Source organism: Oncorhynchus gorbuscha, linkage group LG12, assembly GCF_021184085.1.
Source record: "Oncorhynchus gorbuscha isolate QuinsamMale2020 ecotype Even-year linkage group LG12, OgorEven_v1.0, whole genome shotgun sequence".
NCBI lineage: Eukaryota > Metazoa > Chordata > Actinopteri > Salmoniformes > Salmonidae > Oncorhynchus > Oncorhynchus gorbuscha.
Window position 1 is genome coordinate 47239490 of NC_060184.1, and position 10891 is coordinate 47250380.

Genomic DNA, 10891 nt, shown 5'->3' on the forward strand with positions numbered 1-10891 from the left:
GAATTTTTTCCTCTGTTAAGTTTTACCATACTTAACAGAGGAAACTCTAAATCATTACAATAAAGTTAGAAATAAATTAATTTCCAGTGAATTGAAACAAGAAAGTACCCATGGTTCTGAACCAGAATGCCCACTCGGCTGAATGTGCTGCAATGTGAAAGTTGATCTCCACATCACCATTAGGTGCTAGGGAAGAAGACACGGTATACACAAACTAACCATTGAAACAGTCTGCCAACAACATAATAACAGCAATCATTCTTAGCATTCAAATGAACTTACAATACCAAACAACTTTTAGCTAGATTGAAAGTGCTTTCCATGCTGCGTTTTGAGTGGCTGATGGTATCCTACATGCCGGCTCTCCTTTCTTGTTGAGAATTTCCACATGGAGAGGCCCTGCAAGGAATGAAAGGGAGATCCTACTGACACTCACAAATATGTGTATACTTAGGATTCTTAGCAGATAGCATGGCGATACTGTGTAAGGTGCAGGGTGCCTGTCTCTGTACCTAGTGGAGTGCCTGCTGTCTGGACATCATTCTGGGTCCAGGGGTTCACAAACATTGCGGATTACTCATTTATATAGTGTCAAAAGACACACAGGTGTCTGTAATCATGGCCAAGAGTGGCCTAATATCATTGGTTAATTCTCAAATATTAAAATGGCATACAAAGAACAGCATACAAAAAACAAATGGATAGCATACGATCATAAAATCATTTTCGACTACACAAGCTTACAAACAATTACAATGGCAAAGTCACAATAAACACAAGAATGGCTTCCGATCAAAGTCTACATTGAGACCGAAGGGAGCAAGGGTCTTTAAGTTAAAGATCCAGGCAGCCTCTTGTTTTAACAATAAATTGTCAAGGTCACCCTCTCTCTTAGGGAGGATGACATGTTCGATGCCAATATAACGCAGAGACGAAATCGAGTGGCCTGCCTCCAAAAAGTGGGCCTCAAATGGGTAAGTCAAGTTTTTGCACTTAATGGTGCTACGCTGCTCTGAGATACGTACTTTTAATTCGCGTTTTGTTTTACCCACATAATGTTTACCACAAGGAAAAGTTATAACATAAATAACTGCCTTAGTGGAGCACGTAATAACACCTTTGATTGAAGGATCTACATTTATAAGTGCCATTGCATTGAGCACAGCCATTACACTTGTAATTTCCATCCAGTAGGGGCGCAAATAGACGTTGTTCAGGAATAACTTGGGGTGGTAAATCAGAGTGTACCAATTGGTCTCTGAGATTTCTGCCCTGCGAGAATACGACCAAGGGAAGGTCCGAAAACACATTACCGAGATTATCAATGGACTTTAGAATTCCCTTAATTTGTTCAGAACGCTTTGAATAGCGGGTAGTTAGAATGCGAGAATGCGTCTTTTGTGAGGCTGACCTTGAAAAAGGTCATGTCTATTGGCGCCCCTACTGGATGGAAATTACAAGTGTAATGGCTGTGCTCAATGCAATGGCACTTATAAATGTAGATCCTTCAAACACCCACAAACAGGGAAATCGATCCCAATCAAAGGTGTTATTATGAAAATGAAATGAAATCAAAGATGAGATTATAAGAGCTTTACAATAAAATTTCAGATGCTACATTATATCATTACTACTCAGTACTAGAGGTCGACCGATTAATCGGAATGGCCAATTAATTAGGACTGATTTCAAGTTTTCATAACAATCAGTAATCGGCATTTTTGGACACTGATTACATTGCACTCCATGAGGAGAATGCGTGGCAGGCTGACTACCTGTTATGCGAGGGCAGCAAGGAGCCAAGGTAAGGTGTTAGCTAGCATTAAACTTATCTTATGAGAAACAATCAATCTTAACATAATCACTAGTCAACTACACATGATTGATGATATTACTAGTTTATCTAACTTGTCCTGCGTCGCATATAATCGATGCGGTGCCTGTTAATTTATCATTGAATCCCAGCCTCCTTCTCCAAACGGGTGATTTAACAAGCACATTCTTGAAAAAAGCACTGTCGTTGCACCAATGTGTACATAAGCATCAATGCCTTTCTTAACATCAATACACAATTATATATTTTTAAACCTGCATCTTTAGTTAATATCGCCTGCTAACATGAATGTAATTTTAACTAGGGAAATTGACACTTCTCTTGTATTCTGTGCAACAGAGTCAGGGTATATGCAGCAGTTTGGGCCGCCTGGCTCGTTGCAAACAGTGTGAAGACCATTTCTTCCTAACAAAGACCGTAATTATTTTGCCAGAATTGTACATAATTATGACATAACAATGAACGTTGGCAATGTAACAGCAATATTTAGACTTAGGGATGCCACCCGTTAGATAAAATACGCAACGGTTCCGTATTTCACTCAAAGAAAAACGTTTTGTTTTCGAATCTGATAGTTTCCGGATTTTACCATATTAATGACTTAAGGCTCGTATTTCTGTGTGTTATTATATAATAATTAAGTCTACGATTTGATAGAGCAGTCTGATTGAGCGGTCGTAGGCACCTAACACAGACAGATTTATATTTCAAAGTATGGATGGATTGAGATAACCTTAGTTTTGTTGATTACATAGTCAACATTTTGGGTGATCTGTTGGTATTCCCTTCCTGTTTCTGATGAAACCACTGTAAATATTCTCATTGTTCCGCTCCTTCCTCTCAAACTCTTCTTTTGAAATGACGTATTCATGGACACCTGGGAAGCTCGCTGGTTTGGTGATAATCTTTAACAAAAGACATATCAAGGGACATTGTGCTTCACAGTCCATTAGGGGAATATGGGGAAAACAGAGGAAAATGGCCAATAATTAAACACTTACCCGGGTTGACTGTCCAATGTAGAACACTGCTTGTTTCCCTCCTACACCAAAATATGATGTATCACTGTTGAGACTACGAGGGACTGGATCAGGGCGAACATACCCAGCGTGATCACTAGTGAGACAAAATGGATCATGACTGTGACGATAGCTATAGGGAATGCGTCAAAAAAAATTCTAGTTCATCCCCGTATTTTAATTATTTGGAAATCGCACTGCAATTTACTAGCTACGTTTCCATTAACTTGTCCAGTGATGTTTTGTCGACATTTAGAAAGTTTGCATAGAAAAATCGATGCAACAATTGCCTGCTATGGTGTGTTTCCATTGAACTGTCGTGTCAACAAAAACAGCTGGACATAATGAAGTCCCACATAAAAATAAACTAGTGTCGAAGAAAAATGAAGTTATTGTAGTGTTCTCATGATCCGTTTAGGAGAATTGTGCATTTATACAACTGGGACAGTCTGTTGCCTATGCTCTCCCACATCTGTTTAATGTCTCACGTAGCCCGCAAAAGCCAGCATGCATAGAATGTAAGAATTTATTCATATTTGCAATATTCAAACAATTCACATGCCCCAACGTATCGCCACAGTCTGTGCCATGGTGAAACATGCTCTCCTGTAGCCTAGATACATTTTTTTTTGTAAAAACAATGTGGAGTGAAACTTGCAACCAGCCAGCCAGAAAAGCAATTCAGCCATTCTTCAAAGTCAAAACAATTTGAGTCCTGCAAAGATTTGTATTTGCTAGGTTTAAAATTCATTTAGCAAGCAGTAAGCACTTAGAATGAAATAGCGAAGTGGAGCGTTATATTTACATGATGAAATCACATGCCCTGCACAGCCTTCAGGGAGGTCAGACCTGGCAGTGTGGTGCCAGGACAACAACCTCTCCCTCAACGTCAGCAAAGACTAAGGAGTTGATCATGGACTACAGGAAACAGAGTGCCGAGCATACACCTATCCACATCGACAGGGCTGTAGCTGAGCAGGTCGAGCGCTTCAAGTTCCACACACACCAACAGTTGTAAAGAGTGCACAGCTTGGTATGGCAACTACTTGGTATTCGACTACAAGGCACTACAGAGGGTAGTGCGTATGGCCCAGTACTTCACTGGGGCCGAGCTCCCTGCCATCCAGAACCTCGATACCAGGCAATGTCAAAGGAAGGCCCTAACAATTGTCAAAGACTCCAGCCAACCAAGTCATAGAATTCTCTCTGCTACCACACGGCAAGCGGTACCGATGCACAAAGTCTGGAACCAACAGGACCCCAAGATACAAATAAGACTGCTAAATAGTTAACAGCTACTGTCAGGATTTGGCCATTCATCCCGAGTACAATTCCTGGGATTTGTAGTGGAACCCGGTCGAGTCCAAATGGACCCCAGGAAGGTAGGGGCGGTAGCGGATTGGCCCACCCCCAAATCCGTTAAGGAAGTTCAGCGTTTCCTGGGCTTCACTAACTTTTACCGCAGGTTCATCAAGAACTTCAGCTTGGTGGCAGCCCCTCTCTCAGCTTTAACCAAGGGTGGCAATGAAAGGTTTTTGTGGGGAAGAGAAGCTGAGACGGCCTTCCAAGGACTCAAACTACGGATGAACCGTTTATGGTGGAGCTTGTCCTGTCTCAGAGGGGTGAAGACAAGAAGCTTCATCCGTGCGCTTTCTTCTCACACCGGCTTACCCCGGCTGAGAGGAACTACGATGTGGGGGATCGTGAACTCCTAGCGGTTAAGATGGCATTGAAGGAATGGAGACACTGGCTCGAGGGGGCTTCTCACCCGTTTCAAGTGCTTACGGACCACAAAAATCTGGAGTATATCCAGCAGGCGAAGCGGTTGAACTCTAGACAAGTTAGATGGTCTCTTTTCTTCAATCGATTCCAGTTTATCCTCACCTATCGGCCCGGGTCGAAGAATCTCAAACCGGATGCCCTGTCCCGAGTCTACGCTCCTGCCATTCGAAATGACACGGACATGCCTGTCCTTCCTGCTGCTAAGATCGTGGCTACGATCTCGTGGCAAGTTGAGGATACCGTGAGACAAGCTCAAGCTATTGAACCGGACCCGAAAGGAGGTCCTGCCAATCGGTTGTTTGTCCCCAAGGCAGTGAGGACTCAGGTCCTTCTGTGGGGGCACTCCTCTCGCCTCACCTGTCACCCGGGCGTAGGTCGCACCTTGGAGTTCATCCAGCGTAAGTTCTGGTGGCCTACCATAAGAGAAGACGTTGCCACTTTCGTCAATGCTTGCCCCGTGTGCTGCCAGGGCAAATCTTCTCACCTCCGCCCGCAAGGACTCCTTCACCCTTTACCTGTTCCCCACAGACCCTGGTCCCATATCTCGTTGGACTTTATTACTGGCCTTCCTCCATCCCATGGCAATACTACTATCCTAGTCATTATCGACAGGTTTTCAAAGGCGGCCAGGTTCGTCCCTCTGACTAAGTTACCTTCTGCCAAGGAAACGGCTGAGTTGGTAATTAATCATGTGTTCTGAGTCTTCGGCATTCCTCAAGATATGGTTTCTGACAGAGGTCCCCTATTCGCCTCTAGGTTTTGGAAGGCCTTCTGCCAACTCATGGGTGCTTCTGCCAGTCTATCTTCAGGGTACCATCCGGAGTCCAATGGCCAAACAGAGAGGATGAATCAAGAGCTGGAAACCACCCACCGATGTATGCCTCGTAACAACCCGTCCACATGGTCATCCTTCATTGTTTGGGCCGAATACATGCACAACACCTTGCGCTCCTCCTCCACTGGTATGTCCCCGCACGAGTGTCAGTTTGGCTATGCCCCTCCATTGTTCCCGGACCAGGAGGCAGGAGGCAGAAGTCAGAGTGCCTTCAGCCTTGAAGTTCGTCAGACGCTGTCAGCTTATGTGGAGGAAGACCCGTCTTAATCTTATGCGTTCCTCACAGAGGTATCAACAACAAGCCAACAGACGTCGCCGTCCCGGGCCTACCCTGCGCCCCGGCCAGAGAGTCTGGCTCTCCACAAGAGACTTACCACTACGGGTGGAGTCTCGCAAGCTGTCCCAAAAATACATCGGTCCCTTTAAGGTTGCCAGGAGAGTTAACCCAGTTTCTTATCACCTACACTTACCCAGATCCCTTAAGATTAATCCCACATTTCACATTTCCTTATTAAAACCTGTTGTTTTTTCTCCCCTTGTCCCGGCAGACAGACCTCCCCCTCCGCCTCGTGTCATTGGAGGCCAGCCGGCTTATACCGTCCATCGGATACTGGATTCCCGCCGGGTGCAGCGGTCCTGGCAGTATCTGGTAGACTGGGAAGGCTACGGTCCCGAGGAGCGCTCCTGGGTTCCTGCCAAAGACATACTGGACCCTGACCTCATTCGTCAGTTCAGGGCCCTCCACCCTGAGAGAGCTCGTAGGAACGTCAGGAGCCGTTCTTAGGGGGGGATTCTGTCAGGATTTGGCTAGGGTTGTTCCGGTTTTTGGTCACTAGATGCCCCCATTGTGCCTTTTGACCTTTTGTTTTCCCTTGATCCCCATTATTATTTGCACCTGTGCCTCGTTTCCCCTGATTGTATTTAAACCCTTTGTTTTACTCAGTCCTTTGCTCTGTATTTGTATGTTAGCACCCAGCCCTAGTACTCTGTGAAACTCTTGTTGATCCCGGTGGACTCTCTTGTGGAATTCTGTTTTGTGTTCTTGTTTGTTTGTTTCTGATTATTTTTTGAGGCTTTTTGTGCTATACCTTCCACCTTGTGGATTTACCTTTTTGTCTTGGAGGATTACCTTTGTTCTTGTGGAATCCCTTTTGAGGTTGTGGAGTTACATGTTTTCCTGAAGAACTTAACTTTTTACTTCATTAAATACACCGTCTCAAGTACTGCTGTGTCTGCCTCATCTTCTGGGTTCTGCCAACTATTCGTGGCTCAGTTGGTTAAGTGACTGTTTCTCACTCTGGAGACCCGGGTTCGTAACCGGGTCCTGACAAGCTACCCGGACAATGTGCATTTGAACCTTTTTGCACATCACCTACGCTGCTCTTACTGTTTTTCTATCCTGTTGCCTAGTAACTTTATCCCTACCTATATGTACATATCTACCTCATACCCCTGTACATCAACTCGGTACTGGTACCCAGTGGATAGCCAAGTTATTGTTAGTCATTGTGTATTTATTCCTCGTTGTCACGGACGTCCTCCTCTTCATCTGAAGAGGAGAGGCGAGAAGGATCGGAGGACCAAAATGCGGCGTGGTATGTGTTCATCATGAATTAAGAAAACACTGAACACTGAAACACATTATACAAAAACAATAAACAAAAAGACAACCGTGACGCTAATGAGAACTGTGCTGACACCAGCAATCAACATAGACAATCACCCACAAACAAACAGTGCAACCCAGGCTACCTAAGTATGATTCTCAATCAGAGACAACTAATGACACCTGCCTCTGATTGAGAACCATACTAGGCCGAAACATACAAATCCCAAATCATAGAAAAACAAACATAGACTGCCCACCCCAACTCATGCCCTGACCATACTAAATAAATATAAAACAAAGGAAATAAAGGTCAAACGTGACACTCGTGGTATTATTTTTCTATTAATTATCTTTCCCCGCCCTCTCTGCATTGTTGGGAAGGGCCCGTAAGTAAGCATTTCACTGTTGGGTCATTCCACGAATATTCCTCCCTCACTACGACACACTGGTCCAAAGTGGCATGTATGAGTACTATGCTAGCAAGGGCCAGAAGTCTTTACGCGAGTGCCTCAGTAAAGTATTTCAATCTCCAGGCCAAAAATGATACAGTCCTATTTGTATTCATTAGCTATATTCACACTGCACTTAGCCAAGGGGCAAATTTGTACCCAGCGGATGCAGTATGAAAAGGTGTATTTTTTTGCTATAGCTAATTAAAGTCTTGTTGTCCCTCCCAGCGTATGGCTTTGCAGAACTAATTGACAATGCACTGTCAGTGACATCACACAGCACAGGAGTGAGGACAATAGACATCCGATTGGTGAGTTAGTGTTTTAATAGTTGTAAACCTCACTTTCGATATTGTGGTCTTGAATAAAAGTGATGCACCAGCTGTTCATCGAGTCCTTGGGGAAACCGGCAGTGGTTGCCATGGACAACGGCTGTGGAATAACCTCCAAGGAGCTCAATAACTGGGCTGTGTACAGGCTCTCCAAATTCAACAGGAAAAACAACATGTTTTCAAGGTTGGTTTACCAAGTGTAAAGCCAGGAGTTTCTGATCACATGACCTGGTAAGTCGATAAAAACAATGCTACAAAAAATATTGCGGAATGTATAATGGAAACAGCAGCTATAGGAGAAATGTTCTAAAAATCAACAATATTTTTATCCAGTTGACGAGTGGAGTTCTTTTGTGAAACTTTATTTTATTTTTTGTAACATTAGAAATAATTGAGGTTGAGTAATCAAATTGAATGATCATATCCTTAAAATGTTTACTAATGAATGTAGCAACATGTCATCGACGTGTGTATATGTGGCAGGTAAGTCAGGTGTAGGAGAATCGAACTTGGTATAATGGAGTAGTTTAATAACACAGCTCCAAAACCAACAAAGTGGGTACAAGGACCCGTCGCGCACCAAATACAAACTACACGATCATGAACAACAAACAATCTCTGGCAAGGACTTGAGGGGAAACAGAGGGGAGGGGGGAATCAGGAAAGGTGACAGACAAACATATGTGCAACAGAGATCTCTAGGTGAGAATGGTGCCTACTCACCTGGGGTGACGCCAGAGCGCCCTGCATGCTGCCTCAATTCCCAGAGGAACCAACCCGGCACCGACCAGCAGTGTGACAGGTGCACCAGCTGGTCGAAGGGGAGGGTGGTGTCTCTGCAGGCCTGCTCCCGACGGACGTCCTCACGTAGACTACAGCGGAAATGGTCGATCAGGGCCCTGTTGCTCCATCCAGCGCCGGCAGCCAGGGTCCTAAACTCCAGAGCAAATCCATGGCGGCGCTCAGATGGTAAATCTTCTCCTGGACGCGCTCCTCCACCTCCATGGCTGTGGTACCTTCTCCTGCTGACTTCATATATTTGGTCAGAGATTCTGTCATCGATGTGTCTGTATAGGTGGCTGGGAAGTCAGGCACAGGATAATCAAACTTGGTATAATGGAGTAGTTTAATCACTTTTAATAACACTTTCAATAACACAGCTCCAAAACCGTAATACATAATCAAAGCGGGTACGAGGACCCCCGTCGCGCACCAAATACAAACTACACGATTATGAACAACAAACAATCTCTGACAAGGACATGAGGGGAAACAGAGGGTTAAATACACAACAGGTAATGAATGGGATTGGAACCAGGTGTGTAGGAAGACAAGACAGAACCAATGGAAATTGAAAAATGGATCAATGATGGCTAGAAGACCGGTGAAGTCGACCGCCGAGCACCGCACGGTCAGAAGTTGTGACACAACAGTTAGGTAGATACAAAAACTATATTCAAATAAATTAGGCAACTCTGATGCCAGAACACCAATATGCCATACTGTAACACCAGTGGCGCAATGTGACACAATGTAGCACCAGTGACCCAATGTGAAACCAATGACAAACATACGATTATTTCAAACAGATTTGATCAATTTAGTAATATGTTTAATTACAAATAATTTCATATTTCATAAGATGGGTTCATTTTTAAATATGAACAATAAAATGAGGGTTATTCGTCAAAGATTAAGACCAAAAGATGAAGCCTATTGACTAAAATGTCTTTCATAACACATTGTCATACAAACATCTAAAACATGTCCACTAGAACATTAGAAACACTAACTTTGAAAATAAACTAACTGTTTTCCTAACCACACTGATACAAACATTTTGTATGCAGTTAAACATGTTCATGTAATTTTTTCCCTGTATTATTGTTCACTTTTAATTGAGATATGTTTGTCTGTGTGTTGCGTCCATATCTCTTATCTCTTGTCTCTTATCTCATATCCCTTATTCTCCATTGCTTTCTAGCTACTGACGGCTTCTTCACTAGTAGCCAGTTCAGATCTGCCATTTTCACACAGTCAGCTGCTGCACCAAGTACTTCTAGATACTGTGGCAAATATGAACTGAATGGCAGTTTCCTTACTGTGTAAGCAGTCTATGGACAAGGTATGGCAGCAATCAATGCTTTGGTGTTATGCCACAAATACAAAATAATTAGCATTTGAAACAGTGGTCAGGTAAACAAAAGCATGGCTAGCTGTCATACCTTGTCCATAGACTGCATACATGGTAAGGAAACTAATATGTAATTTGGGTAAACTATCCCTTCAAGTAACTCTGTAGATACAGAGTATATATGTCTTCCTACAGACACATTGTCTTAATTCTGACCTTGCAGTACTGGGTTCACTGTCTGGAGTGAACCCAGACAGGAACATTGTCGTTCCTGCTCACAATCTGTCTGTGTTTTTTCTGTCTGACCTGCCATTTCTTTCGCTCCTGTCTTTTTTATCTTTCTTTGAGATCCTTCACTATTTATTTTTTGACTCTCTAAATCCTTTAAGTAAGTCTGGTGTTTTTGTTTAAGGTAGGCTGCTGTCACGGACGCCGTTGTGGAAATGACCGGACCAAGGTGCAATGTGGTGAGCGTACATTTTTCTTTATTCATGTCAATGTCGCCAACAAAACAAGAAACAAAGAAACGACTGTGATGCTTACTAGGGCTATAGTGTAACTAACAAAGATAACAAAAGGAAAAAAGGCTGCCTAAGTATGATTCCCAATCAGAGACAACGATAGACAGCTGTCCCTGATTGAGAACCATACCCGACCAAAACATAGAAATACAAACATAGAAATCAGAACATAGAATTCCCACCCAAATCACACCCCGACCAAACCAAAATGGAGACATAAAAAGGCTCTCTAAGGTCAGGGCGTGACAGCTGCTCTGCAGTGTGGGTCAGCATCCAGTGAAATTGCAGTGCGCCAAATTCAAAAACAGAAATACTCATAATAAAAATTCATAAAACATACAAGTGTTATACATCAAAATAAAGCTTAACTTCTTGT

General features: G+C 43.4%; 1 pseudogene; it reads right to left on the reverse strand.

Moving 5' to 3' along the window:
* The window catches only part of LOC123990382, a 30739-nt pseudogene extending 20482 nt beyond the window's left edge, over positions 1–10257 (reverse strand).
* Between the last annotated feature and the right edge of the window lie 634 nt (positions 10258–10891).